This window comes from Erpetoichthys calabaricus, chromosome 13, assembly GCF_900747795.2.
Source record: "Erpetoichthys calabaricus chromosome 13, fErpCal1.3, whole genome shotgun sequence".
Classification (NCBI taxonomy): Eukaryota; Metazoa; Chordata; class Cladistia; order Polypteriformes; family Polypteridae; genus Erpetoichthys; species Erpetoichthys calabaricus.
Window position 1 is genome coordinate 91,407,783 of NC_041406.2, and position 15,529 is coordinate 91,423,311.

Consider the following 15,529-nt stretch of genomic DNA (forward strand, 5'->3'; position numbering starts at 1 on the left):
ATTCTAAAGGAAAATGTCAGGACATCTGTCCATGAACTGAATCTCAAGACAAGGTGGGTCATGCAGCAAGACAACAACCCAAGCACACAAGTTGTTCTACCAAAGAATAGTTGAAGAAGAATAAAGGTAATGTTTTGGAATGGCCAAGTCAAAGTCCTGACCTTCATCCAATCGAAATGTTGTGGAAGGACCTGAAGTGAGCAGTTAATGTGAGGAAACCCACCAACATCCCAGAGTTGAAGCTGTTCTGTACGGAGGAATGGGCTAAACTTCCTCCAAGCCGGTGTGCAGGACTGATCGACAGTTACCAGAAACGTTTAGTTGCAGTTATTGCTGCAAAGGGGGGTCACACCAAATACTGAAAGCAAAGGTTCACATACTTTTGCCACTCACAAATATGTAATATTCGATCATTTTCCTTAATAAATAAATTGCCAAGTATAATATTTTTGTCTCATTTGTTTAACTGGATTCTCTTTATCAACTTTTAGGACTTGAGTGAAAATCTGATGATGTTTTAGGTCAAATTTATGCAGAAATATAGAAAATTCTGAAGGGTTCACAAACTTTCAAGCACAACTGTATATTTAGAATCCGAATAAGTTTTGAGTCCTTTCAGCTTGGTTTTAATAAAAGAATATGTGACGACTGAAATTAAAATCTGTATTACTCAAACTTTTAAATCATTTTAATTTTTTGAGTATTTAACTCTTTCAGGGCAGATTTTGACTTCTGTCAAAAGGAAGGGTTGGCAGTGGTAATAAACTGCAAAAGGTGACAAAACCCATGGAAGATGTACTACATTACTCTCATTGCTAGGAGGAAAGTTAGCTTCATTGGTCTGACCGAGATTCCCTCCGCTCATGTAAATAGCGAGGAGCAAACAACGGAAAAAACTCCAACGACCTCTGGCGAGAGATCGAAGTGAATCTGTAAACTAAAGTACTCCGTGGATGACGTTTTGCATTTTATCGCTGAATTGGACTAAGACTTGTCGGACTCCGATTTTGATACAAGTGAAAAAAAAACAAATGTGAGGTACCAGCATCAGCCGATCGGTCCCCAGGTGATCGTGGTGCTGAACAAGTTCGTGTAGCTAACGTGCCTATTGCACTAGGAGGACCGCCACTTACAATGACAAGAGGTGCAAACCAGATTGCGATGTGCTGCCTGCCGTGCATTCCTGGCAAACTGGTAACTACAGCATGCAGCAACAGACGTTTTATGTCTATTTCTGCGTGAAACAATTGCTTTGTGTGCAGCTGTATTTATTAGAAAAAATATTCAGCCTTCAAAGAGTTAATACAGTAATCCCTCCTCTATCGCGGGGGTTGCGTTCCAGAGCCACCCGCGAAATAAGAAAATCCGCGAAGTAGAAACCATATGTTTATATGGTTATTTTTATATTGTCATGCTTGGGTCACAGATTTGCGCAGAAACACAGGAGGTTGTAGTGAGACAGGAACGTTATTCAAACACTGCAAACAAACATTTGTCTCTTTTTCAAAAGTTTAAACTGTGCTCCATGACAAGACAGAGATGACAGTTCAGTCTCACAATTAAAAGAATGCAAACATATCTTCCTCTTCAAAGGAGTGCGCATCAGGAGCAGAGACTATCAAAAAGAGAGAGTAGTACTAGGGTGTTGTACCGTGTTAGCCATTATGAATGTAGAGAAAAGCCAAGCAAAATGACACCTTTTATTGGCTAACTAAAAAGATTGCAATATGCAAGCTTTCGAGGCAACTCAGGCCCCTTCTTCAGGCAAGAGGAAGAGAGGAAATCAAACTAATCAATAGTGCTGTTTGGCTTTTAAGTATGCGAAGCACCACGGCACAAAGCTGTTGAAGGCGGCAGCTCACACCCCCCCCCCCCGTCAGGAGCAGACAAAGAGAGAAAGAGAGAGAGAGAGAGAGACACAGAGAAAAACAAACAATCAAAAATCAATACGTGCCCATCGAGCTTTTAAGTATGCGAAGCACCGTGCAGCATGTCGCTTCAGGAAGCAGCTGCACAGAAGGTAGCAACGTGAAGATAATTTTTCAGCATTTTTAGACAAGCGTCCGTATCGTCTAGGTGTGCGAACATCCCCCCTGCTCAATCCCCCTACGTCAGGATCAGAGAAAGTCAGCGCAAGAGAGAGAGAGAGAGAGAGAAAAGTAAGCAATCTAGCTTCTCAGCCATCTGCCAATTGCGTCCCTTGTATGAAATCAACTGGGCAAACCAACTGAGGAAGCATGTACCAGAAATTAAAAGACCCATTGTCCGCAGAAATCCGTGAACCAGCAAAAAATCCGCGATATATATTTAAATATGCTTACATATAAAATCCGCGATAGAGTGAACCCGTGAAAGGTGAAGCGCGATATAGCGAGGGATTACTGTATTAATTCTGTCAGCTATGATCAGATGTTGTAGTTGAAGTAAAGTGATCATTAAACGTGTGGAGAGAAGGGGATATCATTGAAGCCAATGGACCAAAAAGTTACTCGGCGCTATTAGTTTCATAGCCTCTTGCGCTAAAACCCAACAAAATTGCACTTACTTTGCTTGCTTGTTTAGATGGCGCAGATAACTCAGTAATCCGACTGCATTTTCCTGCATAAAAACCTTTGTAATTAGCTTCATCACCCCTTGTCCCGTCTTCGAATATAGCCGTTATTTATTTAGTTTTCTTGTTTAGCTGGTGTAGATAACTCAGTGACATGACTGCATTTCGATGCATAAAAACCTATTGCAATAATAATAAAAAAAATATTCATAATGTGCCTTAGCAGAGATTATGAAGGCAGTAGACAGACTGGGAGAGCATGGGAAGGGGTCATGAGGTCGTTGAAAAGGGGTGTGTGGCGCTCCCGATATCTCTGCAAAAGGACGAACGTCCAAGCCTTTAGGGTCCTGCTGCTTCCTATCTTGCTATATGGTTGCGAGACATGGACGCTAACCAGTGACTTGAGACGAAGACTGGACTCCTTTGGCACGGTGTCTCTTCGGAGAATCCTTGGGTACTGCTGGGTTGTCTTTGTGCCTCTTTGGTTGCTCATGGAGTCCCGAATGAGGCACATGACCTGCATTGTGAGGAAGCGTCAGTTATGGCACAATGGCCACATGGCACGATTAACCATAGGTGATCCTGCTCACAGGACCCTCATTGTTTGGGACCAGATTGGCTGGACCAGACCAAGAGGACACCCAGGTAACAATTGGCTAAGACAGATAGAGGGCCATTTGTAGATAGTGGGACTGGACCGCGTGCCTGCCTGCCAACCAGGATCCCGAGCCATTTCGTCATGTAAGGGGTTTCTCAACGTACTCTACCAGTGCTTACCCCCCAACATGAGCTGACCTGTACCTTGGCCATACATACATATACAAAATATGTAAAAGTGAAGTAGAATGAGAAAAATCATTAAAAAAACTGTGCTCAAAAAGGGAAGAATTTACAGTAAGTGGTGCTTCACCTACCGCAGGGGTGCCAAACTCAGATCTAATAGGGTCTTAGTAGCTAATCACTTTCTTAATTAGTCAACAATTGCTGCTACTAATGGAAAACACTTCAGTTTGCCCCTTTTTTTTCAGTCCCCTTGTTTCTTTTTTTCATTTACCAGCAGCCAGACAGTAATGAGACGCCAAGCGAGTCAGATAACCAGCACACTTAGGGGTCAGTCAGTCACTTTCTAACCCACTTGGGTTGAAATTGACTTGTCTGGAGTTGGTAAAGTCTTTGATTTCTATGATTTTGCACCTAACCAAAGTCAATTCTAGTATGTTTCACAATGCTAGCAATAAAGTGGTTCTGATTCTGCTTAGTCCTGAACGGAGTCACGGAGGGTGCTGGAGCTTATCCCAACCAGCATAGGGCGCAAGGAACAAACTTGGGACAGGGCGTCAGTCCATCGCAGGGCAAACACACATACACACTCCAGCCACACACTAGGGCCAATTCCGTATCACCAATTCACCTAACCTGTGGGAGGAAACCCACGAAGATACAACAAGAGCATACAAACTCCACGAAGTGAGGACCGGGGATGCAAGCCCAGGTTTCCTTACAGAGAGGCAGCAGCACTACCATTGCACCACTATGCCACTGTGGTTGAAATTTAACATCTCTCTATTATAAAAAAAAAAGTCCTGGAAAGGAAAAGCAGGGCGACAAGACGTGATCTTCTCGGAAGTTCTCAAAAGACACTTAAAAGACCTGTGAGACAAAAGAGACTGGCCACGGAGCATCTTGTGGGGAACGTAAACATGAGACTTGGTGCCAAGAGATTGTCCCAGGGACGTCTCGCGGGGACCTGGAATGTGAGATTCTTGCAAGACACGCCTTACTTACAAACAATATCAAAAAAGAGCACGACCAGCAAAACACTCAGTCGTGTAAAGGCACGTAGCACACACAGATCCTGTGCTCTCAGCACATATAAATCGTATAAGGACAATACGTTCTAGATGAAACGTCAACGACTAAACAAAGAAGAAAAAGCAGTGCGGAGAAAACAGACCCAAAAGCGTTGGAGAGAAAAAAAGGCAGATAAGAGATTATGAAAGCAGTGGAATTCGAAAGGCTCAAACAAACGATGGCGTGATACACATGCAGACAAAGGTACAGAATATGAAAGCAGTAAAATTCGAAAGTATTGTAGCGTCCCAGCCAGGTTGAAGCCTTTTTTGTTTTAAGTGACTGTTAGGTCCAATTGAAGGAGGGTGGAGTACAGCACAGAAGACTGATAGCGGGGTATTGATTGATGCGGTAAAAGGGGGGCGAGACCCGGGGGAGGAGGGGTTGGAGAGGGTGCTAGAAAGTTGTGTTTGGGGTTACAAAGTCGGCGATTGTTCAAGAAAAACTTTTGTGACACTTTATTACGTCAGTCTCTACAGTATCAAAAAAAAGATAGTAAAGATCGCATTAGCGCAAAAAAAAAAGGTAATTAATCATCAGAACCGGGTGTAATTGAAAAAACAGCAGGACACATCGAGGTCAGAAATAAAAGGCGAAGAGCAGAAAACAAGGTCTTTTCACCTTCGCATCATTCAATGCACAAAACGTGGATTTACACAATAATGGACCATACGCTATGAGAATCTGTGGTCCACAATAGTTAAAGTCAACGACAAGTTAAATTTCAAAGAATACACAATTCGGTCAGGTGTATATTGATGATCACGGAGAAGCGATGTAAATTTTAACAGGCGACAAGAAAGGTAATGTATATGTTCCGCGAATAACATTAGACACCAAAGGAGATCGTGATATGCCATTCGTATTCAAATGTTTACAGTTTATCGTGAGAATAGCTTTTGCTATGACAATTAACAAATCACAGGGACAAACATTAGAAAAAGTCGGATTATTTACTAGAGAAACAGAAACAATATTCACTCACGGGCAGTTATACGTTGCGCTGTCACAATGCGTCTCCAAAAACAGAATCAAAATTCTATGCAATCTTGAAGAAAAGGTAATTTCAAATATTGTTTTTAATGAAGCTTTAAAGTAAAGGTGCAATGAAATTGAAACAATTCCAAAGAAAGAAAAAAGCTTTTAAAATTGTATATCCGATTAAACAAACACAGGGGTTGGCGATCGAAGCGAGCAGGGGGCAGAGCCCCCTAGTCTTATTAAACTAACAGGACAATTCAGTAATCAGGCTGGAGAAAAGCTGTTCATTGTATCTTTTAATGACTCCTCTGCAAAATGCCTTGGAGGGAGCATTCTTGAAAAGCAGTCTGGTCAGAATGATCTGAATGGTCTGAGAAACAAAGGCTAGAGGTTCATTTCATAAACTGTTGAATTTACATACAGTGTCAATCAATGCATACATTTTACTCTGGTTGGTTCGTTGGTCTACACCCAAATATTTATATAGAATAAAAGTCTATTATATTATATTCTGGTTCTTCTTCTACCTTTTGAGATGAAACACCACCCTTGAAATTTCTGTGCATATAACAATTGTCCATTCTCGTTGTTTATAGGACATCTGCTGATTTCCTTAGTCACCTCTTAGTCATCCTTCAGCACATTTTGTACGTGACATCAACCTTTCTTCTGGTACATTCTTTATTTACTTGACCATCTCAGTATTCTTCCTAAACCAATTCTTATATTTCAGTGTTTGGTTTCCCACATTTATTAACCCTTAATGCTATTTCTTTAAGATGAATGCTATGTGACCCTAAAATTATTCTTCCACACCACACAAATTTAGGAGTCGCAGTCTCATTTCCTGATGGGCCATCATGTTCATTCCAACCAACTTCTTAATTAGAAGACAAGTCTCGTTGTTAATTCAATTCTATGGCTTCTTGGTGCTCTTATTCTGCAACACTAAGATATTTCAAAAAGCGATGATTTTTTTTTTTTCAATCTGAGAACACCATCATAAACTTTTGCGAAGCAGTGCAGCTCAATATTTCTCAAACATTCTGTAAGAGCCAATTTTAGAAAGTTAAAGTTTTGAGATACACTCATATTAATGTTTGCTTAATTTGAACAGAATATAAATTTCTTCCATAGTCATAAACCACGGGTGGGCAAAGTCATTCCTGGAGGGCCGCAGTGGCCGCGGGTTTTTGTTCCAACCCAGTTGCTTAATTAGAAAACAATCCTTGCCAATAATTACATTTCATGGCTTGTTAGTGCTTTCACTCTGCTATGTCAAGTCATTCTCATATCCTAGATTTTTTTTCCATTCTAAGGATATCATCCAAATACTTTGAAGTGTAAAACGGATGGGTAATTCTCAATCCTTCTCTTTTTTCTCTTCTCTTTCCTTCCAAGTATTTAATTAAACCAAATAGTGCACGATAAATACACACAGGTGTAAAGGGTAACACGCAAAATGGATAACTGCTGGTTTCTTTTGTCATTTGCATCTTATTGCTAATAAGGAGCAATTAAAAACCGAGAATGCAGCTGTTTAAGACTTAAATAAGCAATAAGGGTTCAAAATCTTAATGAGGGAGATAACTAAAATGAAGCAGAAGTGTTTCTAGAGCAATAAGTGCTTCTTATTAAGCAATTGAGTTGGAACAAAAATCTGCAGCCACTGCGGCCCTCCAGGAATGACTTTGCCCACCCCTGTCATAAACAATGGTATAGTCTTTTCCCCCTATAAGTTAGTAAGAGATAGAACCTTCTTGCTATAACTGAGAAACAGTGTGATAATAGATTCAGTTGTGTCTAAGACAGACAGACAGACAGACAGACAGACAGACAGATACTTTATTAATCCCAAGGGGAAACAGGTCCCAGTAAGCAGGGACTTGAAAGACCCATTTTCAAGTTAGAAATAGGATAAATATACATTTTTCTGAATGTCTAGAAATGGTTCAGAAACATCATTTTGAAATGGTTCAGAAATGTTAAGTAAATAGTAACGATTTGAGATGTAACCAGATTTAAGTTTTGAACAGAACTTTTCTTAACATGATTTTTTTCTTTTTTTGCTATTTTAATTTTCTTTTTTGTATGAACTGTTGTACTTTGAAACTTAACTAAACTTTTAAAAACGAAGATATTTTGTCTGTGGAATCATTTCTGCGTGCCAGGCTTTTGTTGAATCCCATTTTTCGAGTTAGAGCTGCTGAACTTTGATAACTTTGGAAAAACGCAGCTACACCTTCACTGCTTTTTTTTTTTTTTTTAAAAGGGGAGCGTTCTAAATCTCAAAAAGCAAACCACTTAAAGGCAAAAGAATTCTGTTGCATTAGCAGCAGCAGCAGCAATTGATTACTAGCTTAAAAGTGACTAAAATAAAAATATATGGCCCTCCAAGATCTGAAATGGACACTTTTGATCATCAGCAGTGGTTCTCAAGTTCTGTCCTGGGGGTCCCAAGTGGCTGTAGATTTTTGTTCCAGCCAGGTTTACAAGGAGTGAGTCGTTTTCACCCTAAATTGATCTCACGGTTTGATTAGATGATCTTTAAGTTCCCGCTTCCTGTTTGCTGAGCTTTTTGTGAAGGCCTCACTGTGGTGTAGCGGGTCACTTTTTAAATAATCGCCGAGCAGTTCCCGGGGGGAATTTGTGACGCGGACAATCCGCGCTTGCACAGGTGAGGAGTTGTCCGCATCCGTAATTTTTCCCGGGAGCTGCTAATTTCCACATCTGATCCACGTCCCCGTGATAAATAGAAGTGCTAGGGGGTGGATCAGAAAAGGAAGAAAGAGAGAAGGAATAACAAATGGAGGTTGCTGGAGAAGAAGGCAGGAAGCGGATAGCCGGTGCGAGAGAGCGAGCACAAGCTCGCAGGCAGTTGGACAGTGAGCCCTAGCGGGGAGTTTGGCTGGCACCCGAGGGCCGATGGTAGTGGTTGCTCCTGCTGAGCACTTGTTGGGAGCAGGAGCGACTAGGAGAAGGTTGGCTCGCCGCAGTGAAGGCAGCAGGAGTCGGAGATTTGGAGTACAGTCCTCAGCACGAGCGTCCTGGCCGTTGGGGAAACCCAAGTCTCGGTCTGGAGAGAGCTGAACCGAAGCCAGGGATCGGGAAGCCTCCATATCAGAAGGTAGTATGAAGGTCAGCTGCAGGTAGGGTGGCTCCACTGGTACATAGCCTGGACGGGAGAAGCAGGGGAGTCACCAGTAGAAAGGCACCGGGCTGATTTTAATAGAACAGCTTCCAGCCATTGTTTTAACCTCGTTGTTGTTTTTAAAAGATTTTTGCCTATTGGATTTTAACCTCCACGGAGTCACCTCGGTTTTAATGGATTATTTATTTAAAGATTGAGAAGCACTGCACTATTTATTTGAACACTCTTTTGTTATTTTTAATAAAAGCACTTAGCACTTTTTGCACCATCCCCTTGCTTCATTGTTGTGCCTCACTGCCTAGCTCATTGGTGACATTACCGACGGTGTCGGGTTCAAGAGCTCCCAGAAGCTGCATGGGAGCATGGAGTAGAACCCGCATCGTCACACTCACCCTTTGCTATTTTATGAGGACTGAGCGTTTGTAAGAAAATGAACAGCATGCATTATGTGCAGAAGTCCTTGGAGACGGTGATGAAGTTTTTCCAAAAATACTGTCTTGCTCTAAATGTGTTTGGTGGTTTGGCGAGCAGAGCTGTAGCGTGGGTGGTGAGAACTGAGCACCCGCACCAGGCTTCGCTCTTCAAAGGGCGCTGATCGAAGACGTGGTTGTTTCGGGTTAAAAAGAAGAGAAAAAAAAATAATAAAAACGTTAATATCACTGAAAATTAGTCAAACTTTTACATATAGTTCCCTTTACTTTTTATGATTTTGTAAACAACTTGCACATTGAAAGGCATTTATATTGTTGTAGCCGCTGGTGTGTTCAAGCACGGGTAAAACTGAAAGAAATCTCTCAGTCCAAAAGTTTGATTTAAAATATTTAGTGAAAATTCAAAGCAAATAATCCACACATGAATCTATATAATAAAAGCCCAGCGCGGCGTCCGTGTCCGGGTCCGGGTTCCTTTTGGCTGTATAGCCGCCCAGTCCTTCCCCTCTCAGAATTCCTGCTTACCCCCCTCCGTTCTTTCCCCTTTGTGCACGTGAGTATTTCGAGCCCCACGTTGGAGTCGGATGGTTCCCCTGGTCACCAATTCGTGTGTTTCAAGCCGCAATTTTCTATTTTCTCCCTTCCGGCCCACTATGCCTTTCCGTATTCAGATACCCATGTGCACTTGTACGGAGGAGACCTTACGGAACAATGCCAAAACGAAAGGCAACTGAACCTGCTGCTGCGAGAGAGGACACATCACAGCGTGATCACGAAGCAAAGAGGCAAAGGCATGCCAGTCGCTCGCAAGAAACGGACAGTCAGCATTCACACAGATTAGCTCAACGACGCGTCTCTGCCGCACAACGAAAGGCAACTGAAACCCCTTCTGATTAGTCTGCGTCCCACACTTCATGAATCATGGGTTTTGTTTTGAAATTTTGTTTCCCATGCAAAAATCAAATGCGGTGCGATGAAGGACCCAGTTCACGACTGGCAGCCGCGTTTAAACAGGGAGTCCTTCAACTGTGGTCATCCAACGTGCAGCGTAGCGCGCGCCAAGTCGCTAGTAAAGAATAAAGTTGTTACACACGTAATGCAAACAAAAAAGAAAAAATGTATCTTCTCTAAACTTAGCTTTTCTTGTGAAACTTTAGTTATTTCTGTACTTAAAGATTCTTAACTTCTTCTTCTGTAGACTTTAAACATACGGCGCAGCACTTTCAATTAAGTGCTTTGTCTTACAGGTTTCTTGACACACTTAAAAGGCACGAAAGGCACAGTTTAAAATCACGTGCCCTCTACACCCGAGAACAATGTTTAGTCAGAGCAGTTAGAAACAGCTAGAATATACCAATTCAATTCTACTTATGGGGGTTATAGGATAGATTAGGATCATTTAATAAAACATTTATGATTCCTATGTAACTAGGAAATGGCTCTTACAATTGTCTTTTACAATCACAGCCAAATTATCGGGAATAAAAGTTCAGTTCTAAGTAAAATAACAATGAGAACCACGCACTGCTTGAAAACCGCCGTGCCACCAATATGTAAAACACACAACTGAGCGGTGCGCGTCTTTATTGTCAGAACTGCGATGCACAACCAGTCATTACGCTCTCATCGTGATCCTCTGTCTACTCGTATCTCTACGCTCTCGGTGTGTTTCCACCATTATTTAAGGTAAGTTCATTTTGTGTGGTACAGTGGAACCTCGGTTCACAACCATAATTCGTTCCAAAACTCTGGTCGTAACCTGATTTGGTTGTGAACCGAAGCAATTTCCTCCATAGGATTGTATGTAAATAAAATTAATCATTTCCAGACCATATGAACTGTATGTAAATATATATTTTTTTAAGTTTTTAAGCACAAATATAGTTAATTAATCCATAGAATGCACAGCATAATAGTAAACTAAATGTAAAAACATTGAATAACGCTGAGAAAACCTTGAACAACAGAGAAAACTAACACTGCAATAGTTCGCGCTATAGTGCTACCAACCGCTGGCTAAAAACACTTTTTTTTAATGAGTTTTAAGCACAGGGAAAAAATGAACATTTGAAAAAATCTGTAATTTAATAAACCACCAAGAAAAGTAACATTGTAACAATGCACGCTACGAACCGATCGCTGTAAACAGAAGTGAAAACAAAATCAAGCCCAGTGCATTCTTTAACTGCCTTCCTACCTTATGAGTCCAGCTCTCTCTCTCGCGCTTGTATGGGGTATTTGAAATAAAAATTAATCTATACATACATATCGGTGGCACAGTGGTAGCGCTGCTGCCTTGCAGTTAGGATACCCGGGTTCGCTTTCCGGGTCCTCTCTGCATGGAGTTTGCATGTTCTCCCCATGTCTGCCTGGGTTTCCTCCCACAGTCCAAAGACATGCAGGTTAGGTGCACTGGCGATCCTAAATTGTCCCTAGTGTATGCTTGGTGGGTGTGCGCCCTGCGGTGGGCTGGTGCCATGCCCGGGATTTCGGACCGCATCTCCTTTGTGTGCATTCAGATCTCCCCTACCCTTCACAACGTGAGCAGCGCTATACGTCCCGTGAGAGAGAGAGAGATTAAACCACACCCGGGGCCGGAAATAAAGGAAAAATATTGTTTTTACAAAAATTTTAAAGTAGAAGTGAAAATAATGCAAATGTAACAATTCACATGAAAATAACAATCTCTTTAAATTGAATAACCAGTAAACCAAGCCCGGGGGTGGGCGAGCGAAGCCAGCAGGGGGCAGAGCCCCCCAGTCTTATATTAAAGACTAGTTGATTACCCAGTGGCTTCGCTCACTGATTGCAAGGGAAAAAAATAAAATGTAGTCTATAAGTTATTAAACAGTAAAACATTAACATTTAAGAAGTAAAGATACATTGAGCACAACTGGAGTGGTTTTGGGTAAACTACATTTTAAAGGCGCTATAACACAACAGGTAAGTAGTAGATCCCTTGTGAAAGGCGCTACAACAACAACAACATCATTTATTTCTATAGCACATTTTCATACAAAAAGTAGCTCAAAGTGCTTTACATAATGAAGAAAAGAAAAATAAAAGAAAATAAGAAATTAAAATAAGACAACATTAGTTAACATAGAAAGGAGTAAGGTCCGATGGCCAGGGTGGACAGAAAAAACAAAAAAAAACTCCAGAAAGCTGGAGAAAAAAAATAAAATCTGCAGGGGTTCCAGGCCACGAGACCACCCAGTCTCCTCTGGGCATTCTACCTAACATAAATGAAATAGTCCTCTTTGTAGTTAGGGTTCTCACGGAGTCACTTGATGCTGATGGTCATACAGACTTCTGGCTTTTAATCCATCCATCATTTTTACACGACCGCTGTGGTATAGAAATTACATTTTCTATGTGATCGTCCAAATTTTTGCCTGGCAACTTTGCACTACATGCCTGTGATTTACTTGTTAAAATAATCACAATAGCAACCTTGAATGTTGTGGGGTTTTAATGACCCGAACTTACCTTAAGGGACAGTAAGTAGTCGTGCAGGGCAATTTACAAACAGAGTCCTGCTTTGATGGCGCCGATTACACTCATTCGCAAAGATTTCCACTCTCCCAGGAGCCGATGGGGGACTTGAAGTGTCACAAACAGTGCGAAAAGAGAGGACGCTGCCCGAAATTACGAAGCTCTTGACTTGGCAGAGCAGCCCGACATTCCGTGCCTCCCAGCATCCACTTTGTTCTCACGACCCCTCGTCGCTGAAGGCGGTCTCGTCTTCACATTGTTTACAGCTCGGCGCAGATAAAAAGTAGAAAGACGCAAAGCTGTTTTCCTCATCTCTTCTACTATCGAGTACCGCCAACTAAAAAAAAGTTACAATTTGGCAGTTTCCGCAACAGTCACGTGGACGAATAAATAAAACTTCTTTGTCAGAATGCGCCTGGTGGCGGACGGCTCAGCGCTGTAGTCCAGACAGGAGGGCTGGGAGAGGGCGACGCGGGGCGCACTTCTTCCTGCATCATAATGTGTTCTGTGGTCATAGGAAATTTCCATATTGTGTGGTCATACGTAATTTCCATATCACGTGGTCATACATAATTTCCGTTTCAAACGCGAAAAGAATTTTATATATATATAGATAGATATTGACCATGCATTGTTCTCCTCTTTTCCTTAATGAATCTTAGCCTGAAGAGGTCTATTTATTTCTTACACTAGACAAAGAGCCTGTTTCGACAACGTAAGATGAAACGGGCACGAGTTTGTGTCAGCAGTGTATGAAGAACAAATGATAAGTAACGAAGAAGTTGTTTTGTAATGATTGTAGTCCGCTTTACTTATTACTGTACAGGCTTGTACTGTTAGTTGATGAATTTTCCAGGCCTATAGTATACTATTGAATGATGAATGTTCCAGTACAATATGGAATAGTAATAAGTATAAGCACCACAAACCTGATATAGGTGTATTGAATGAATGCGTAATTGAATCAGAATGCGTAATTAGGCCTCGAGTTGTAGTCGAAATCACCTTTCAGGCCTCTAGAGCTTTAATCGAAGTCGCCTTTCTCTTTGAATTTTTGTGGGCCGTAAATCTGCCGCCTGCCGCGATGTTGGGGTTGGATGTCGGTCTCCTAAGGTTTTTCGGGCAGCTGCGCAGAAGGCGACTGCGCGTTCGGCTTCGGACGGACGGACGGACGGACGTGAGTGAGTGAGTGAGTGAGTGAGTGAGGAGGCGGGCAAATTATGTATTAAGATTTAAGAGGTCTCACTTAAAGGTTTTCCAATGCTGTGTCTGTCCTGATGTCTATATTAACACAGGGAACTCCAGTTTCTGTAGTACATACTGCCTGAAGAAGGGGCCCGAGTTGCCCCGAAAGCTTGCTAATTGTAATCTTTTTAGTTAGCCCGTAAAAGGTGTCACTTTGCTTGACTTCTCTCACTACATTCATAATGGCTAACACGGTACAACACTAGTACTAAAACATTCTATTGAAAAAAATGTTTCCACGAAATTCGATTCTATATGCATTAAGATATACATTTCTTATTTCCTTTCCAGACAATAAAATAACATCTTTTGGCTTCCTTAGAGTTTGCCATTATCGTGTTGTGTATACTGCAGTTTAAACCGACTACATTTGCAATGCCCCTTAACAAATCGTAGCCCTCTCTACCGGTCCGGCATTGTTCTTTATTAATTCACACGTCTAACTTGCTCCAGCTTGGAGTGCTTCAGTATGTCATCGGTATTCTATACATTTCACCGATCCGATACGTACTTTCATAAGGACAGTTACTTCTACATGAAAAATGAAATGGTTTGCAGAATGCAATCCTTATCTACAATTAGTATTTTTTGTAGTCTTTCTGCCGAGTTTACCACGTAAAGCACCAACTTTAATCACATCCTCTTCACACATACCTAACAGCTATGAAATGTGCAGCTCGTCGCCCCTTTGGATTTTGCTTCAAGCTATTCGTGTGTAAGAAGATCTGCTAATTCTTTGGAATCCTAATCTGAACATTTTCACTTTTCATTATCACTGGACTGTCACAGAAATTCATTTTGGTGAAATAATCGGATGAAATCAATTCTAGAAGTGAAACCGATGTGGTCTGTACTCTACTACGTCAAAGACCACCTCATTCCAAAAGCCTGATTTACCTGAGCTGTCTTGGTTTGGCTTCCCGGGCGGTGTTAGAAGTAAATGCCCTCCAGATAGGTGAACCCCTCTCGCCTCCAGAACAGTAAATAACACACACTGGCCTAAAGCTATATGCATTAAAGGGTGCGTGTGCACATTGGCCAGTGTTGCCTACAGCACACATACATATACAACACAAGAAACTGTATGCCACTCCCCCCGACCCCAGTATCTGAACTTTGGATGGCAAACGTGACCATCTCAAGAATGTGCTTGGAGAGCTACTTGAGAATGAAGGAGGGTATAACGGCAACTAGACGTGACAGGGGAGATAACTTTGAGCATTTTTATTTCAGGCATAACGGACCAGACACCTGGTCGCTGCACAGAGTTGCTATTTGCGCCCCCCTTTGTTGATTTAACCCGTTTTCGTAAATTGATTTTGATTTCGGTTCAGCGTGCATGAGAGAAGAGCACTTAACTGTCAAAAAGCAGGACCGGAAAAAAGAGGTTGTTGCTTAGTTACTGAGACGAAACTATTCCATGATAGACAGTATCGTTTACCGATGCATGCATGGAAACATTTAATAAGTAAGGTAAACCAACCTTGCACTCGGACACCTACGGAAAAAAGATGCACTACAAAGACAAAGTTGCAGCAAGAAGTAGTTTCAAATATTAGGTGGCTGTCAGCGGGGAAAGGAGGGGCGGAAGAAAAGCTACGGCAAGCGACGAAGGACACGCGTCGCGTTTTTTTCTCTCTCTCTCTCTCCTTAACGCTGCATTGGAGCAAGACGGTCGGAGCACTGAAGGGACACGCACTGAAGTGTCGTCCACTTAAACTGTGGTTTACTATTCGGTCCTGCATAAGTAAGGAAAAAACGAACTGCATATTTGTGGTAAGTCACAATCTGTCCTTGCCATGCCACTGTGGATGGGATGGAATA

General features: G+C 41.8%; 1 protein-coding gene across 2 annotated transcripts in view; it reads right to left on the bottom strand.

The window, feature by feature from the left end:
• LOC114663484 (carboxypeptidase Q-like) overlaps window positions 1-15,306 on the bottom strand; it is a 579,359-nt gene extending 564,053 nt beyond the window's left edge. Inside the window, exon 1 of one of the 2 annotated variants that reach the window (XM_028817238.2) lies at window positions 15,189-15,306. The gene's annotated coding sequence lies outside the window, so the exon portion shown is untranslated. Of the gene's footprint in view, window positions 1-14,602; window positions 14,687-15,188 lie in introns of those variants that run through there. The other variant, XM_028817240.2, reaches the window with a different exon arrangement.
• Between the last annotated feature and the right edge of the window lie 223 nt (window positions 15,307-15,529).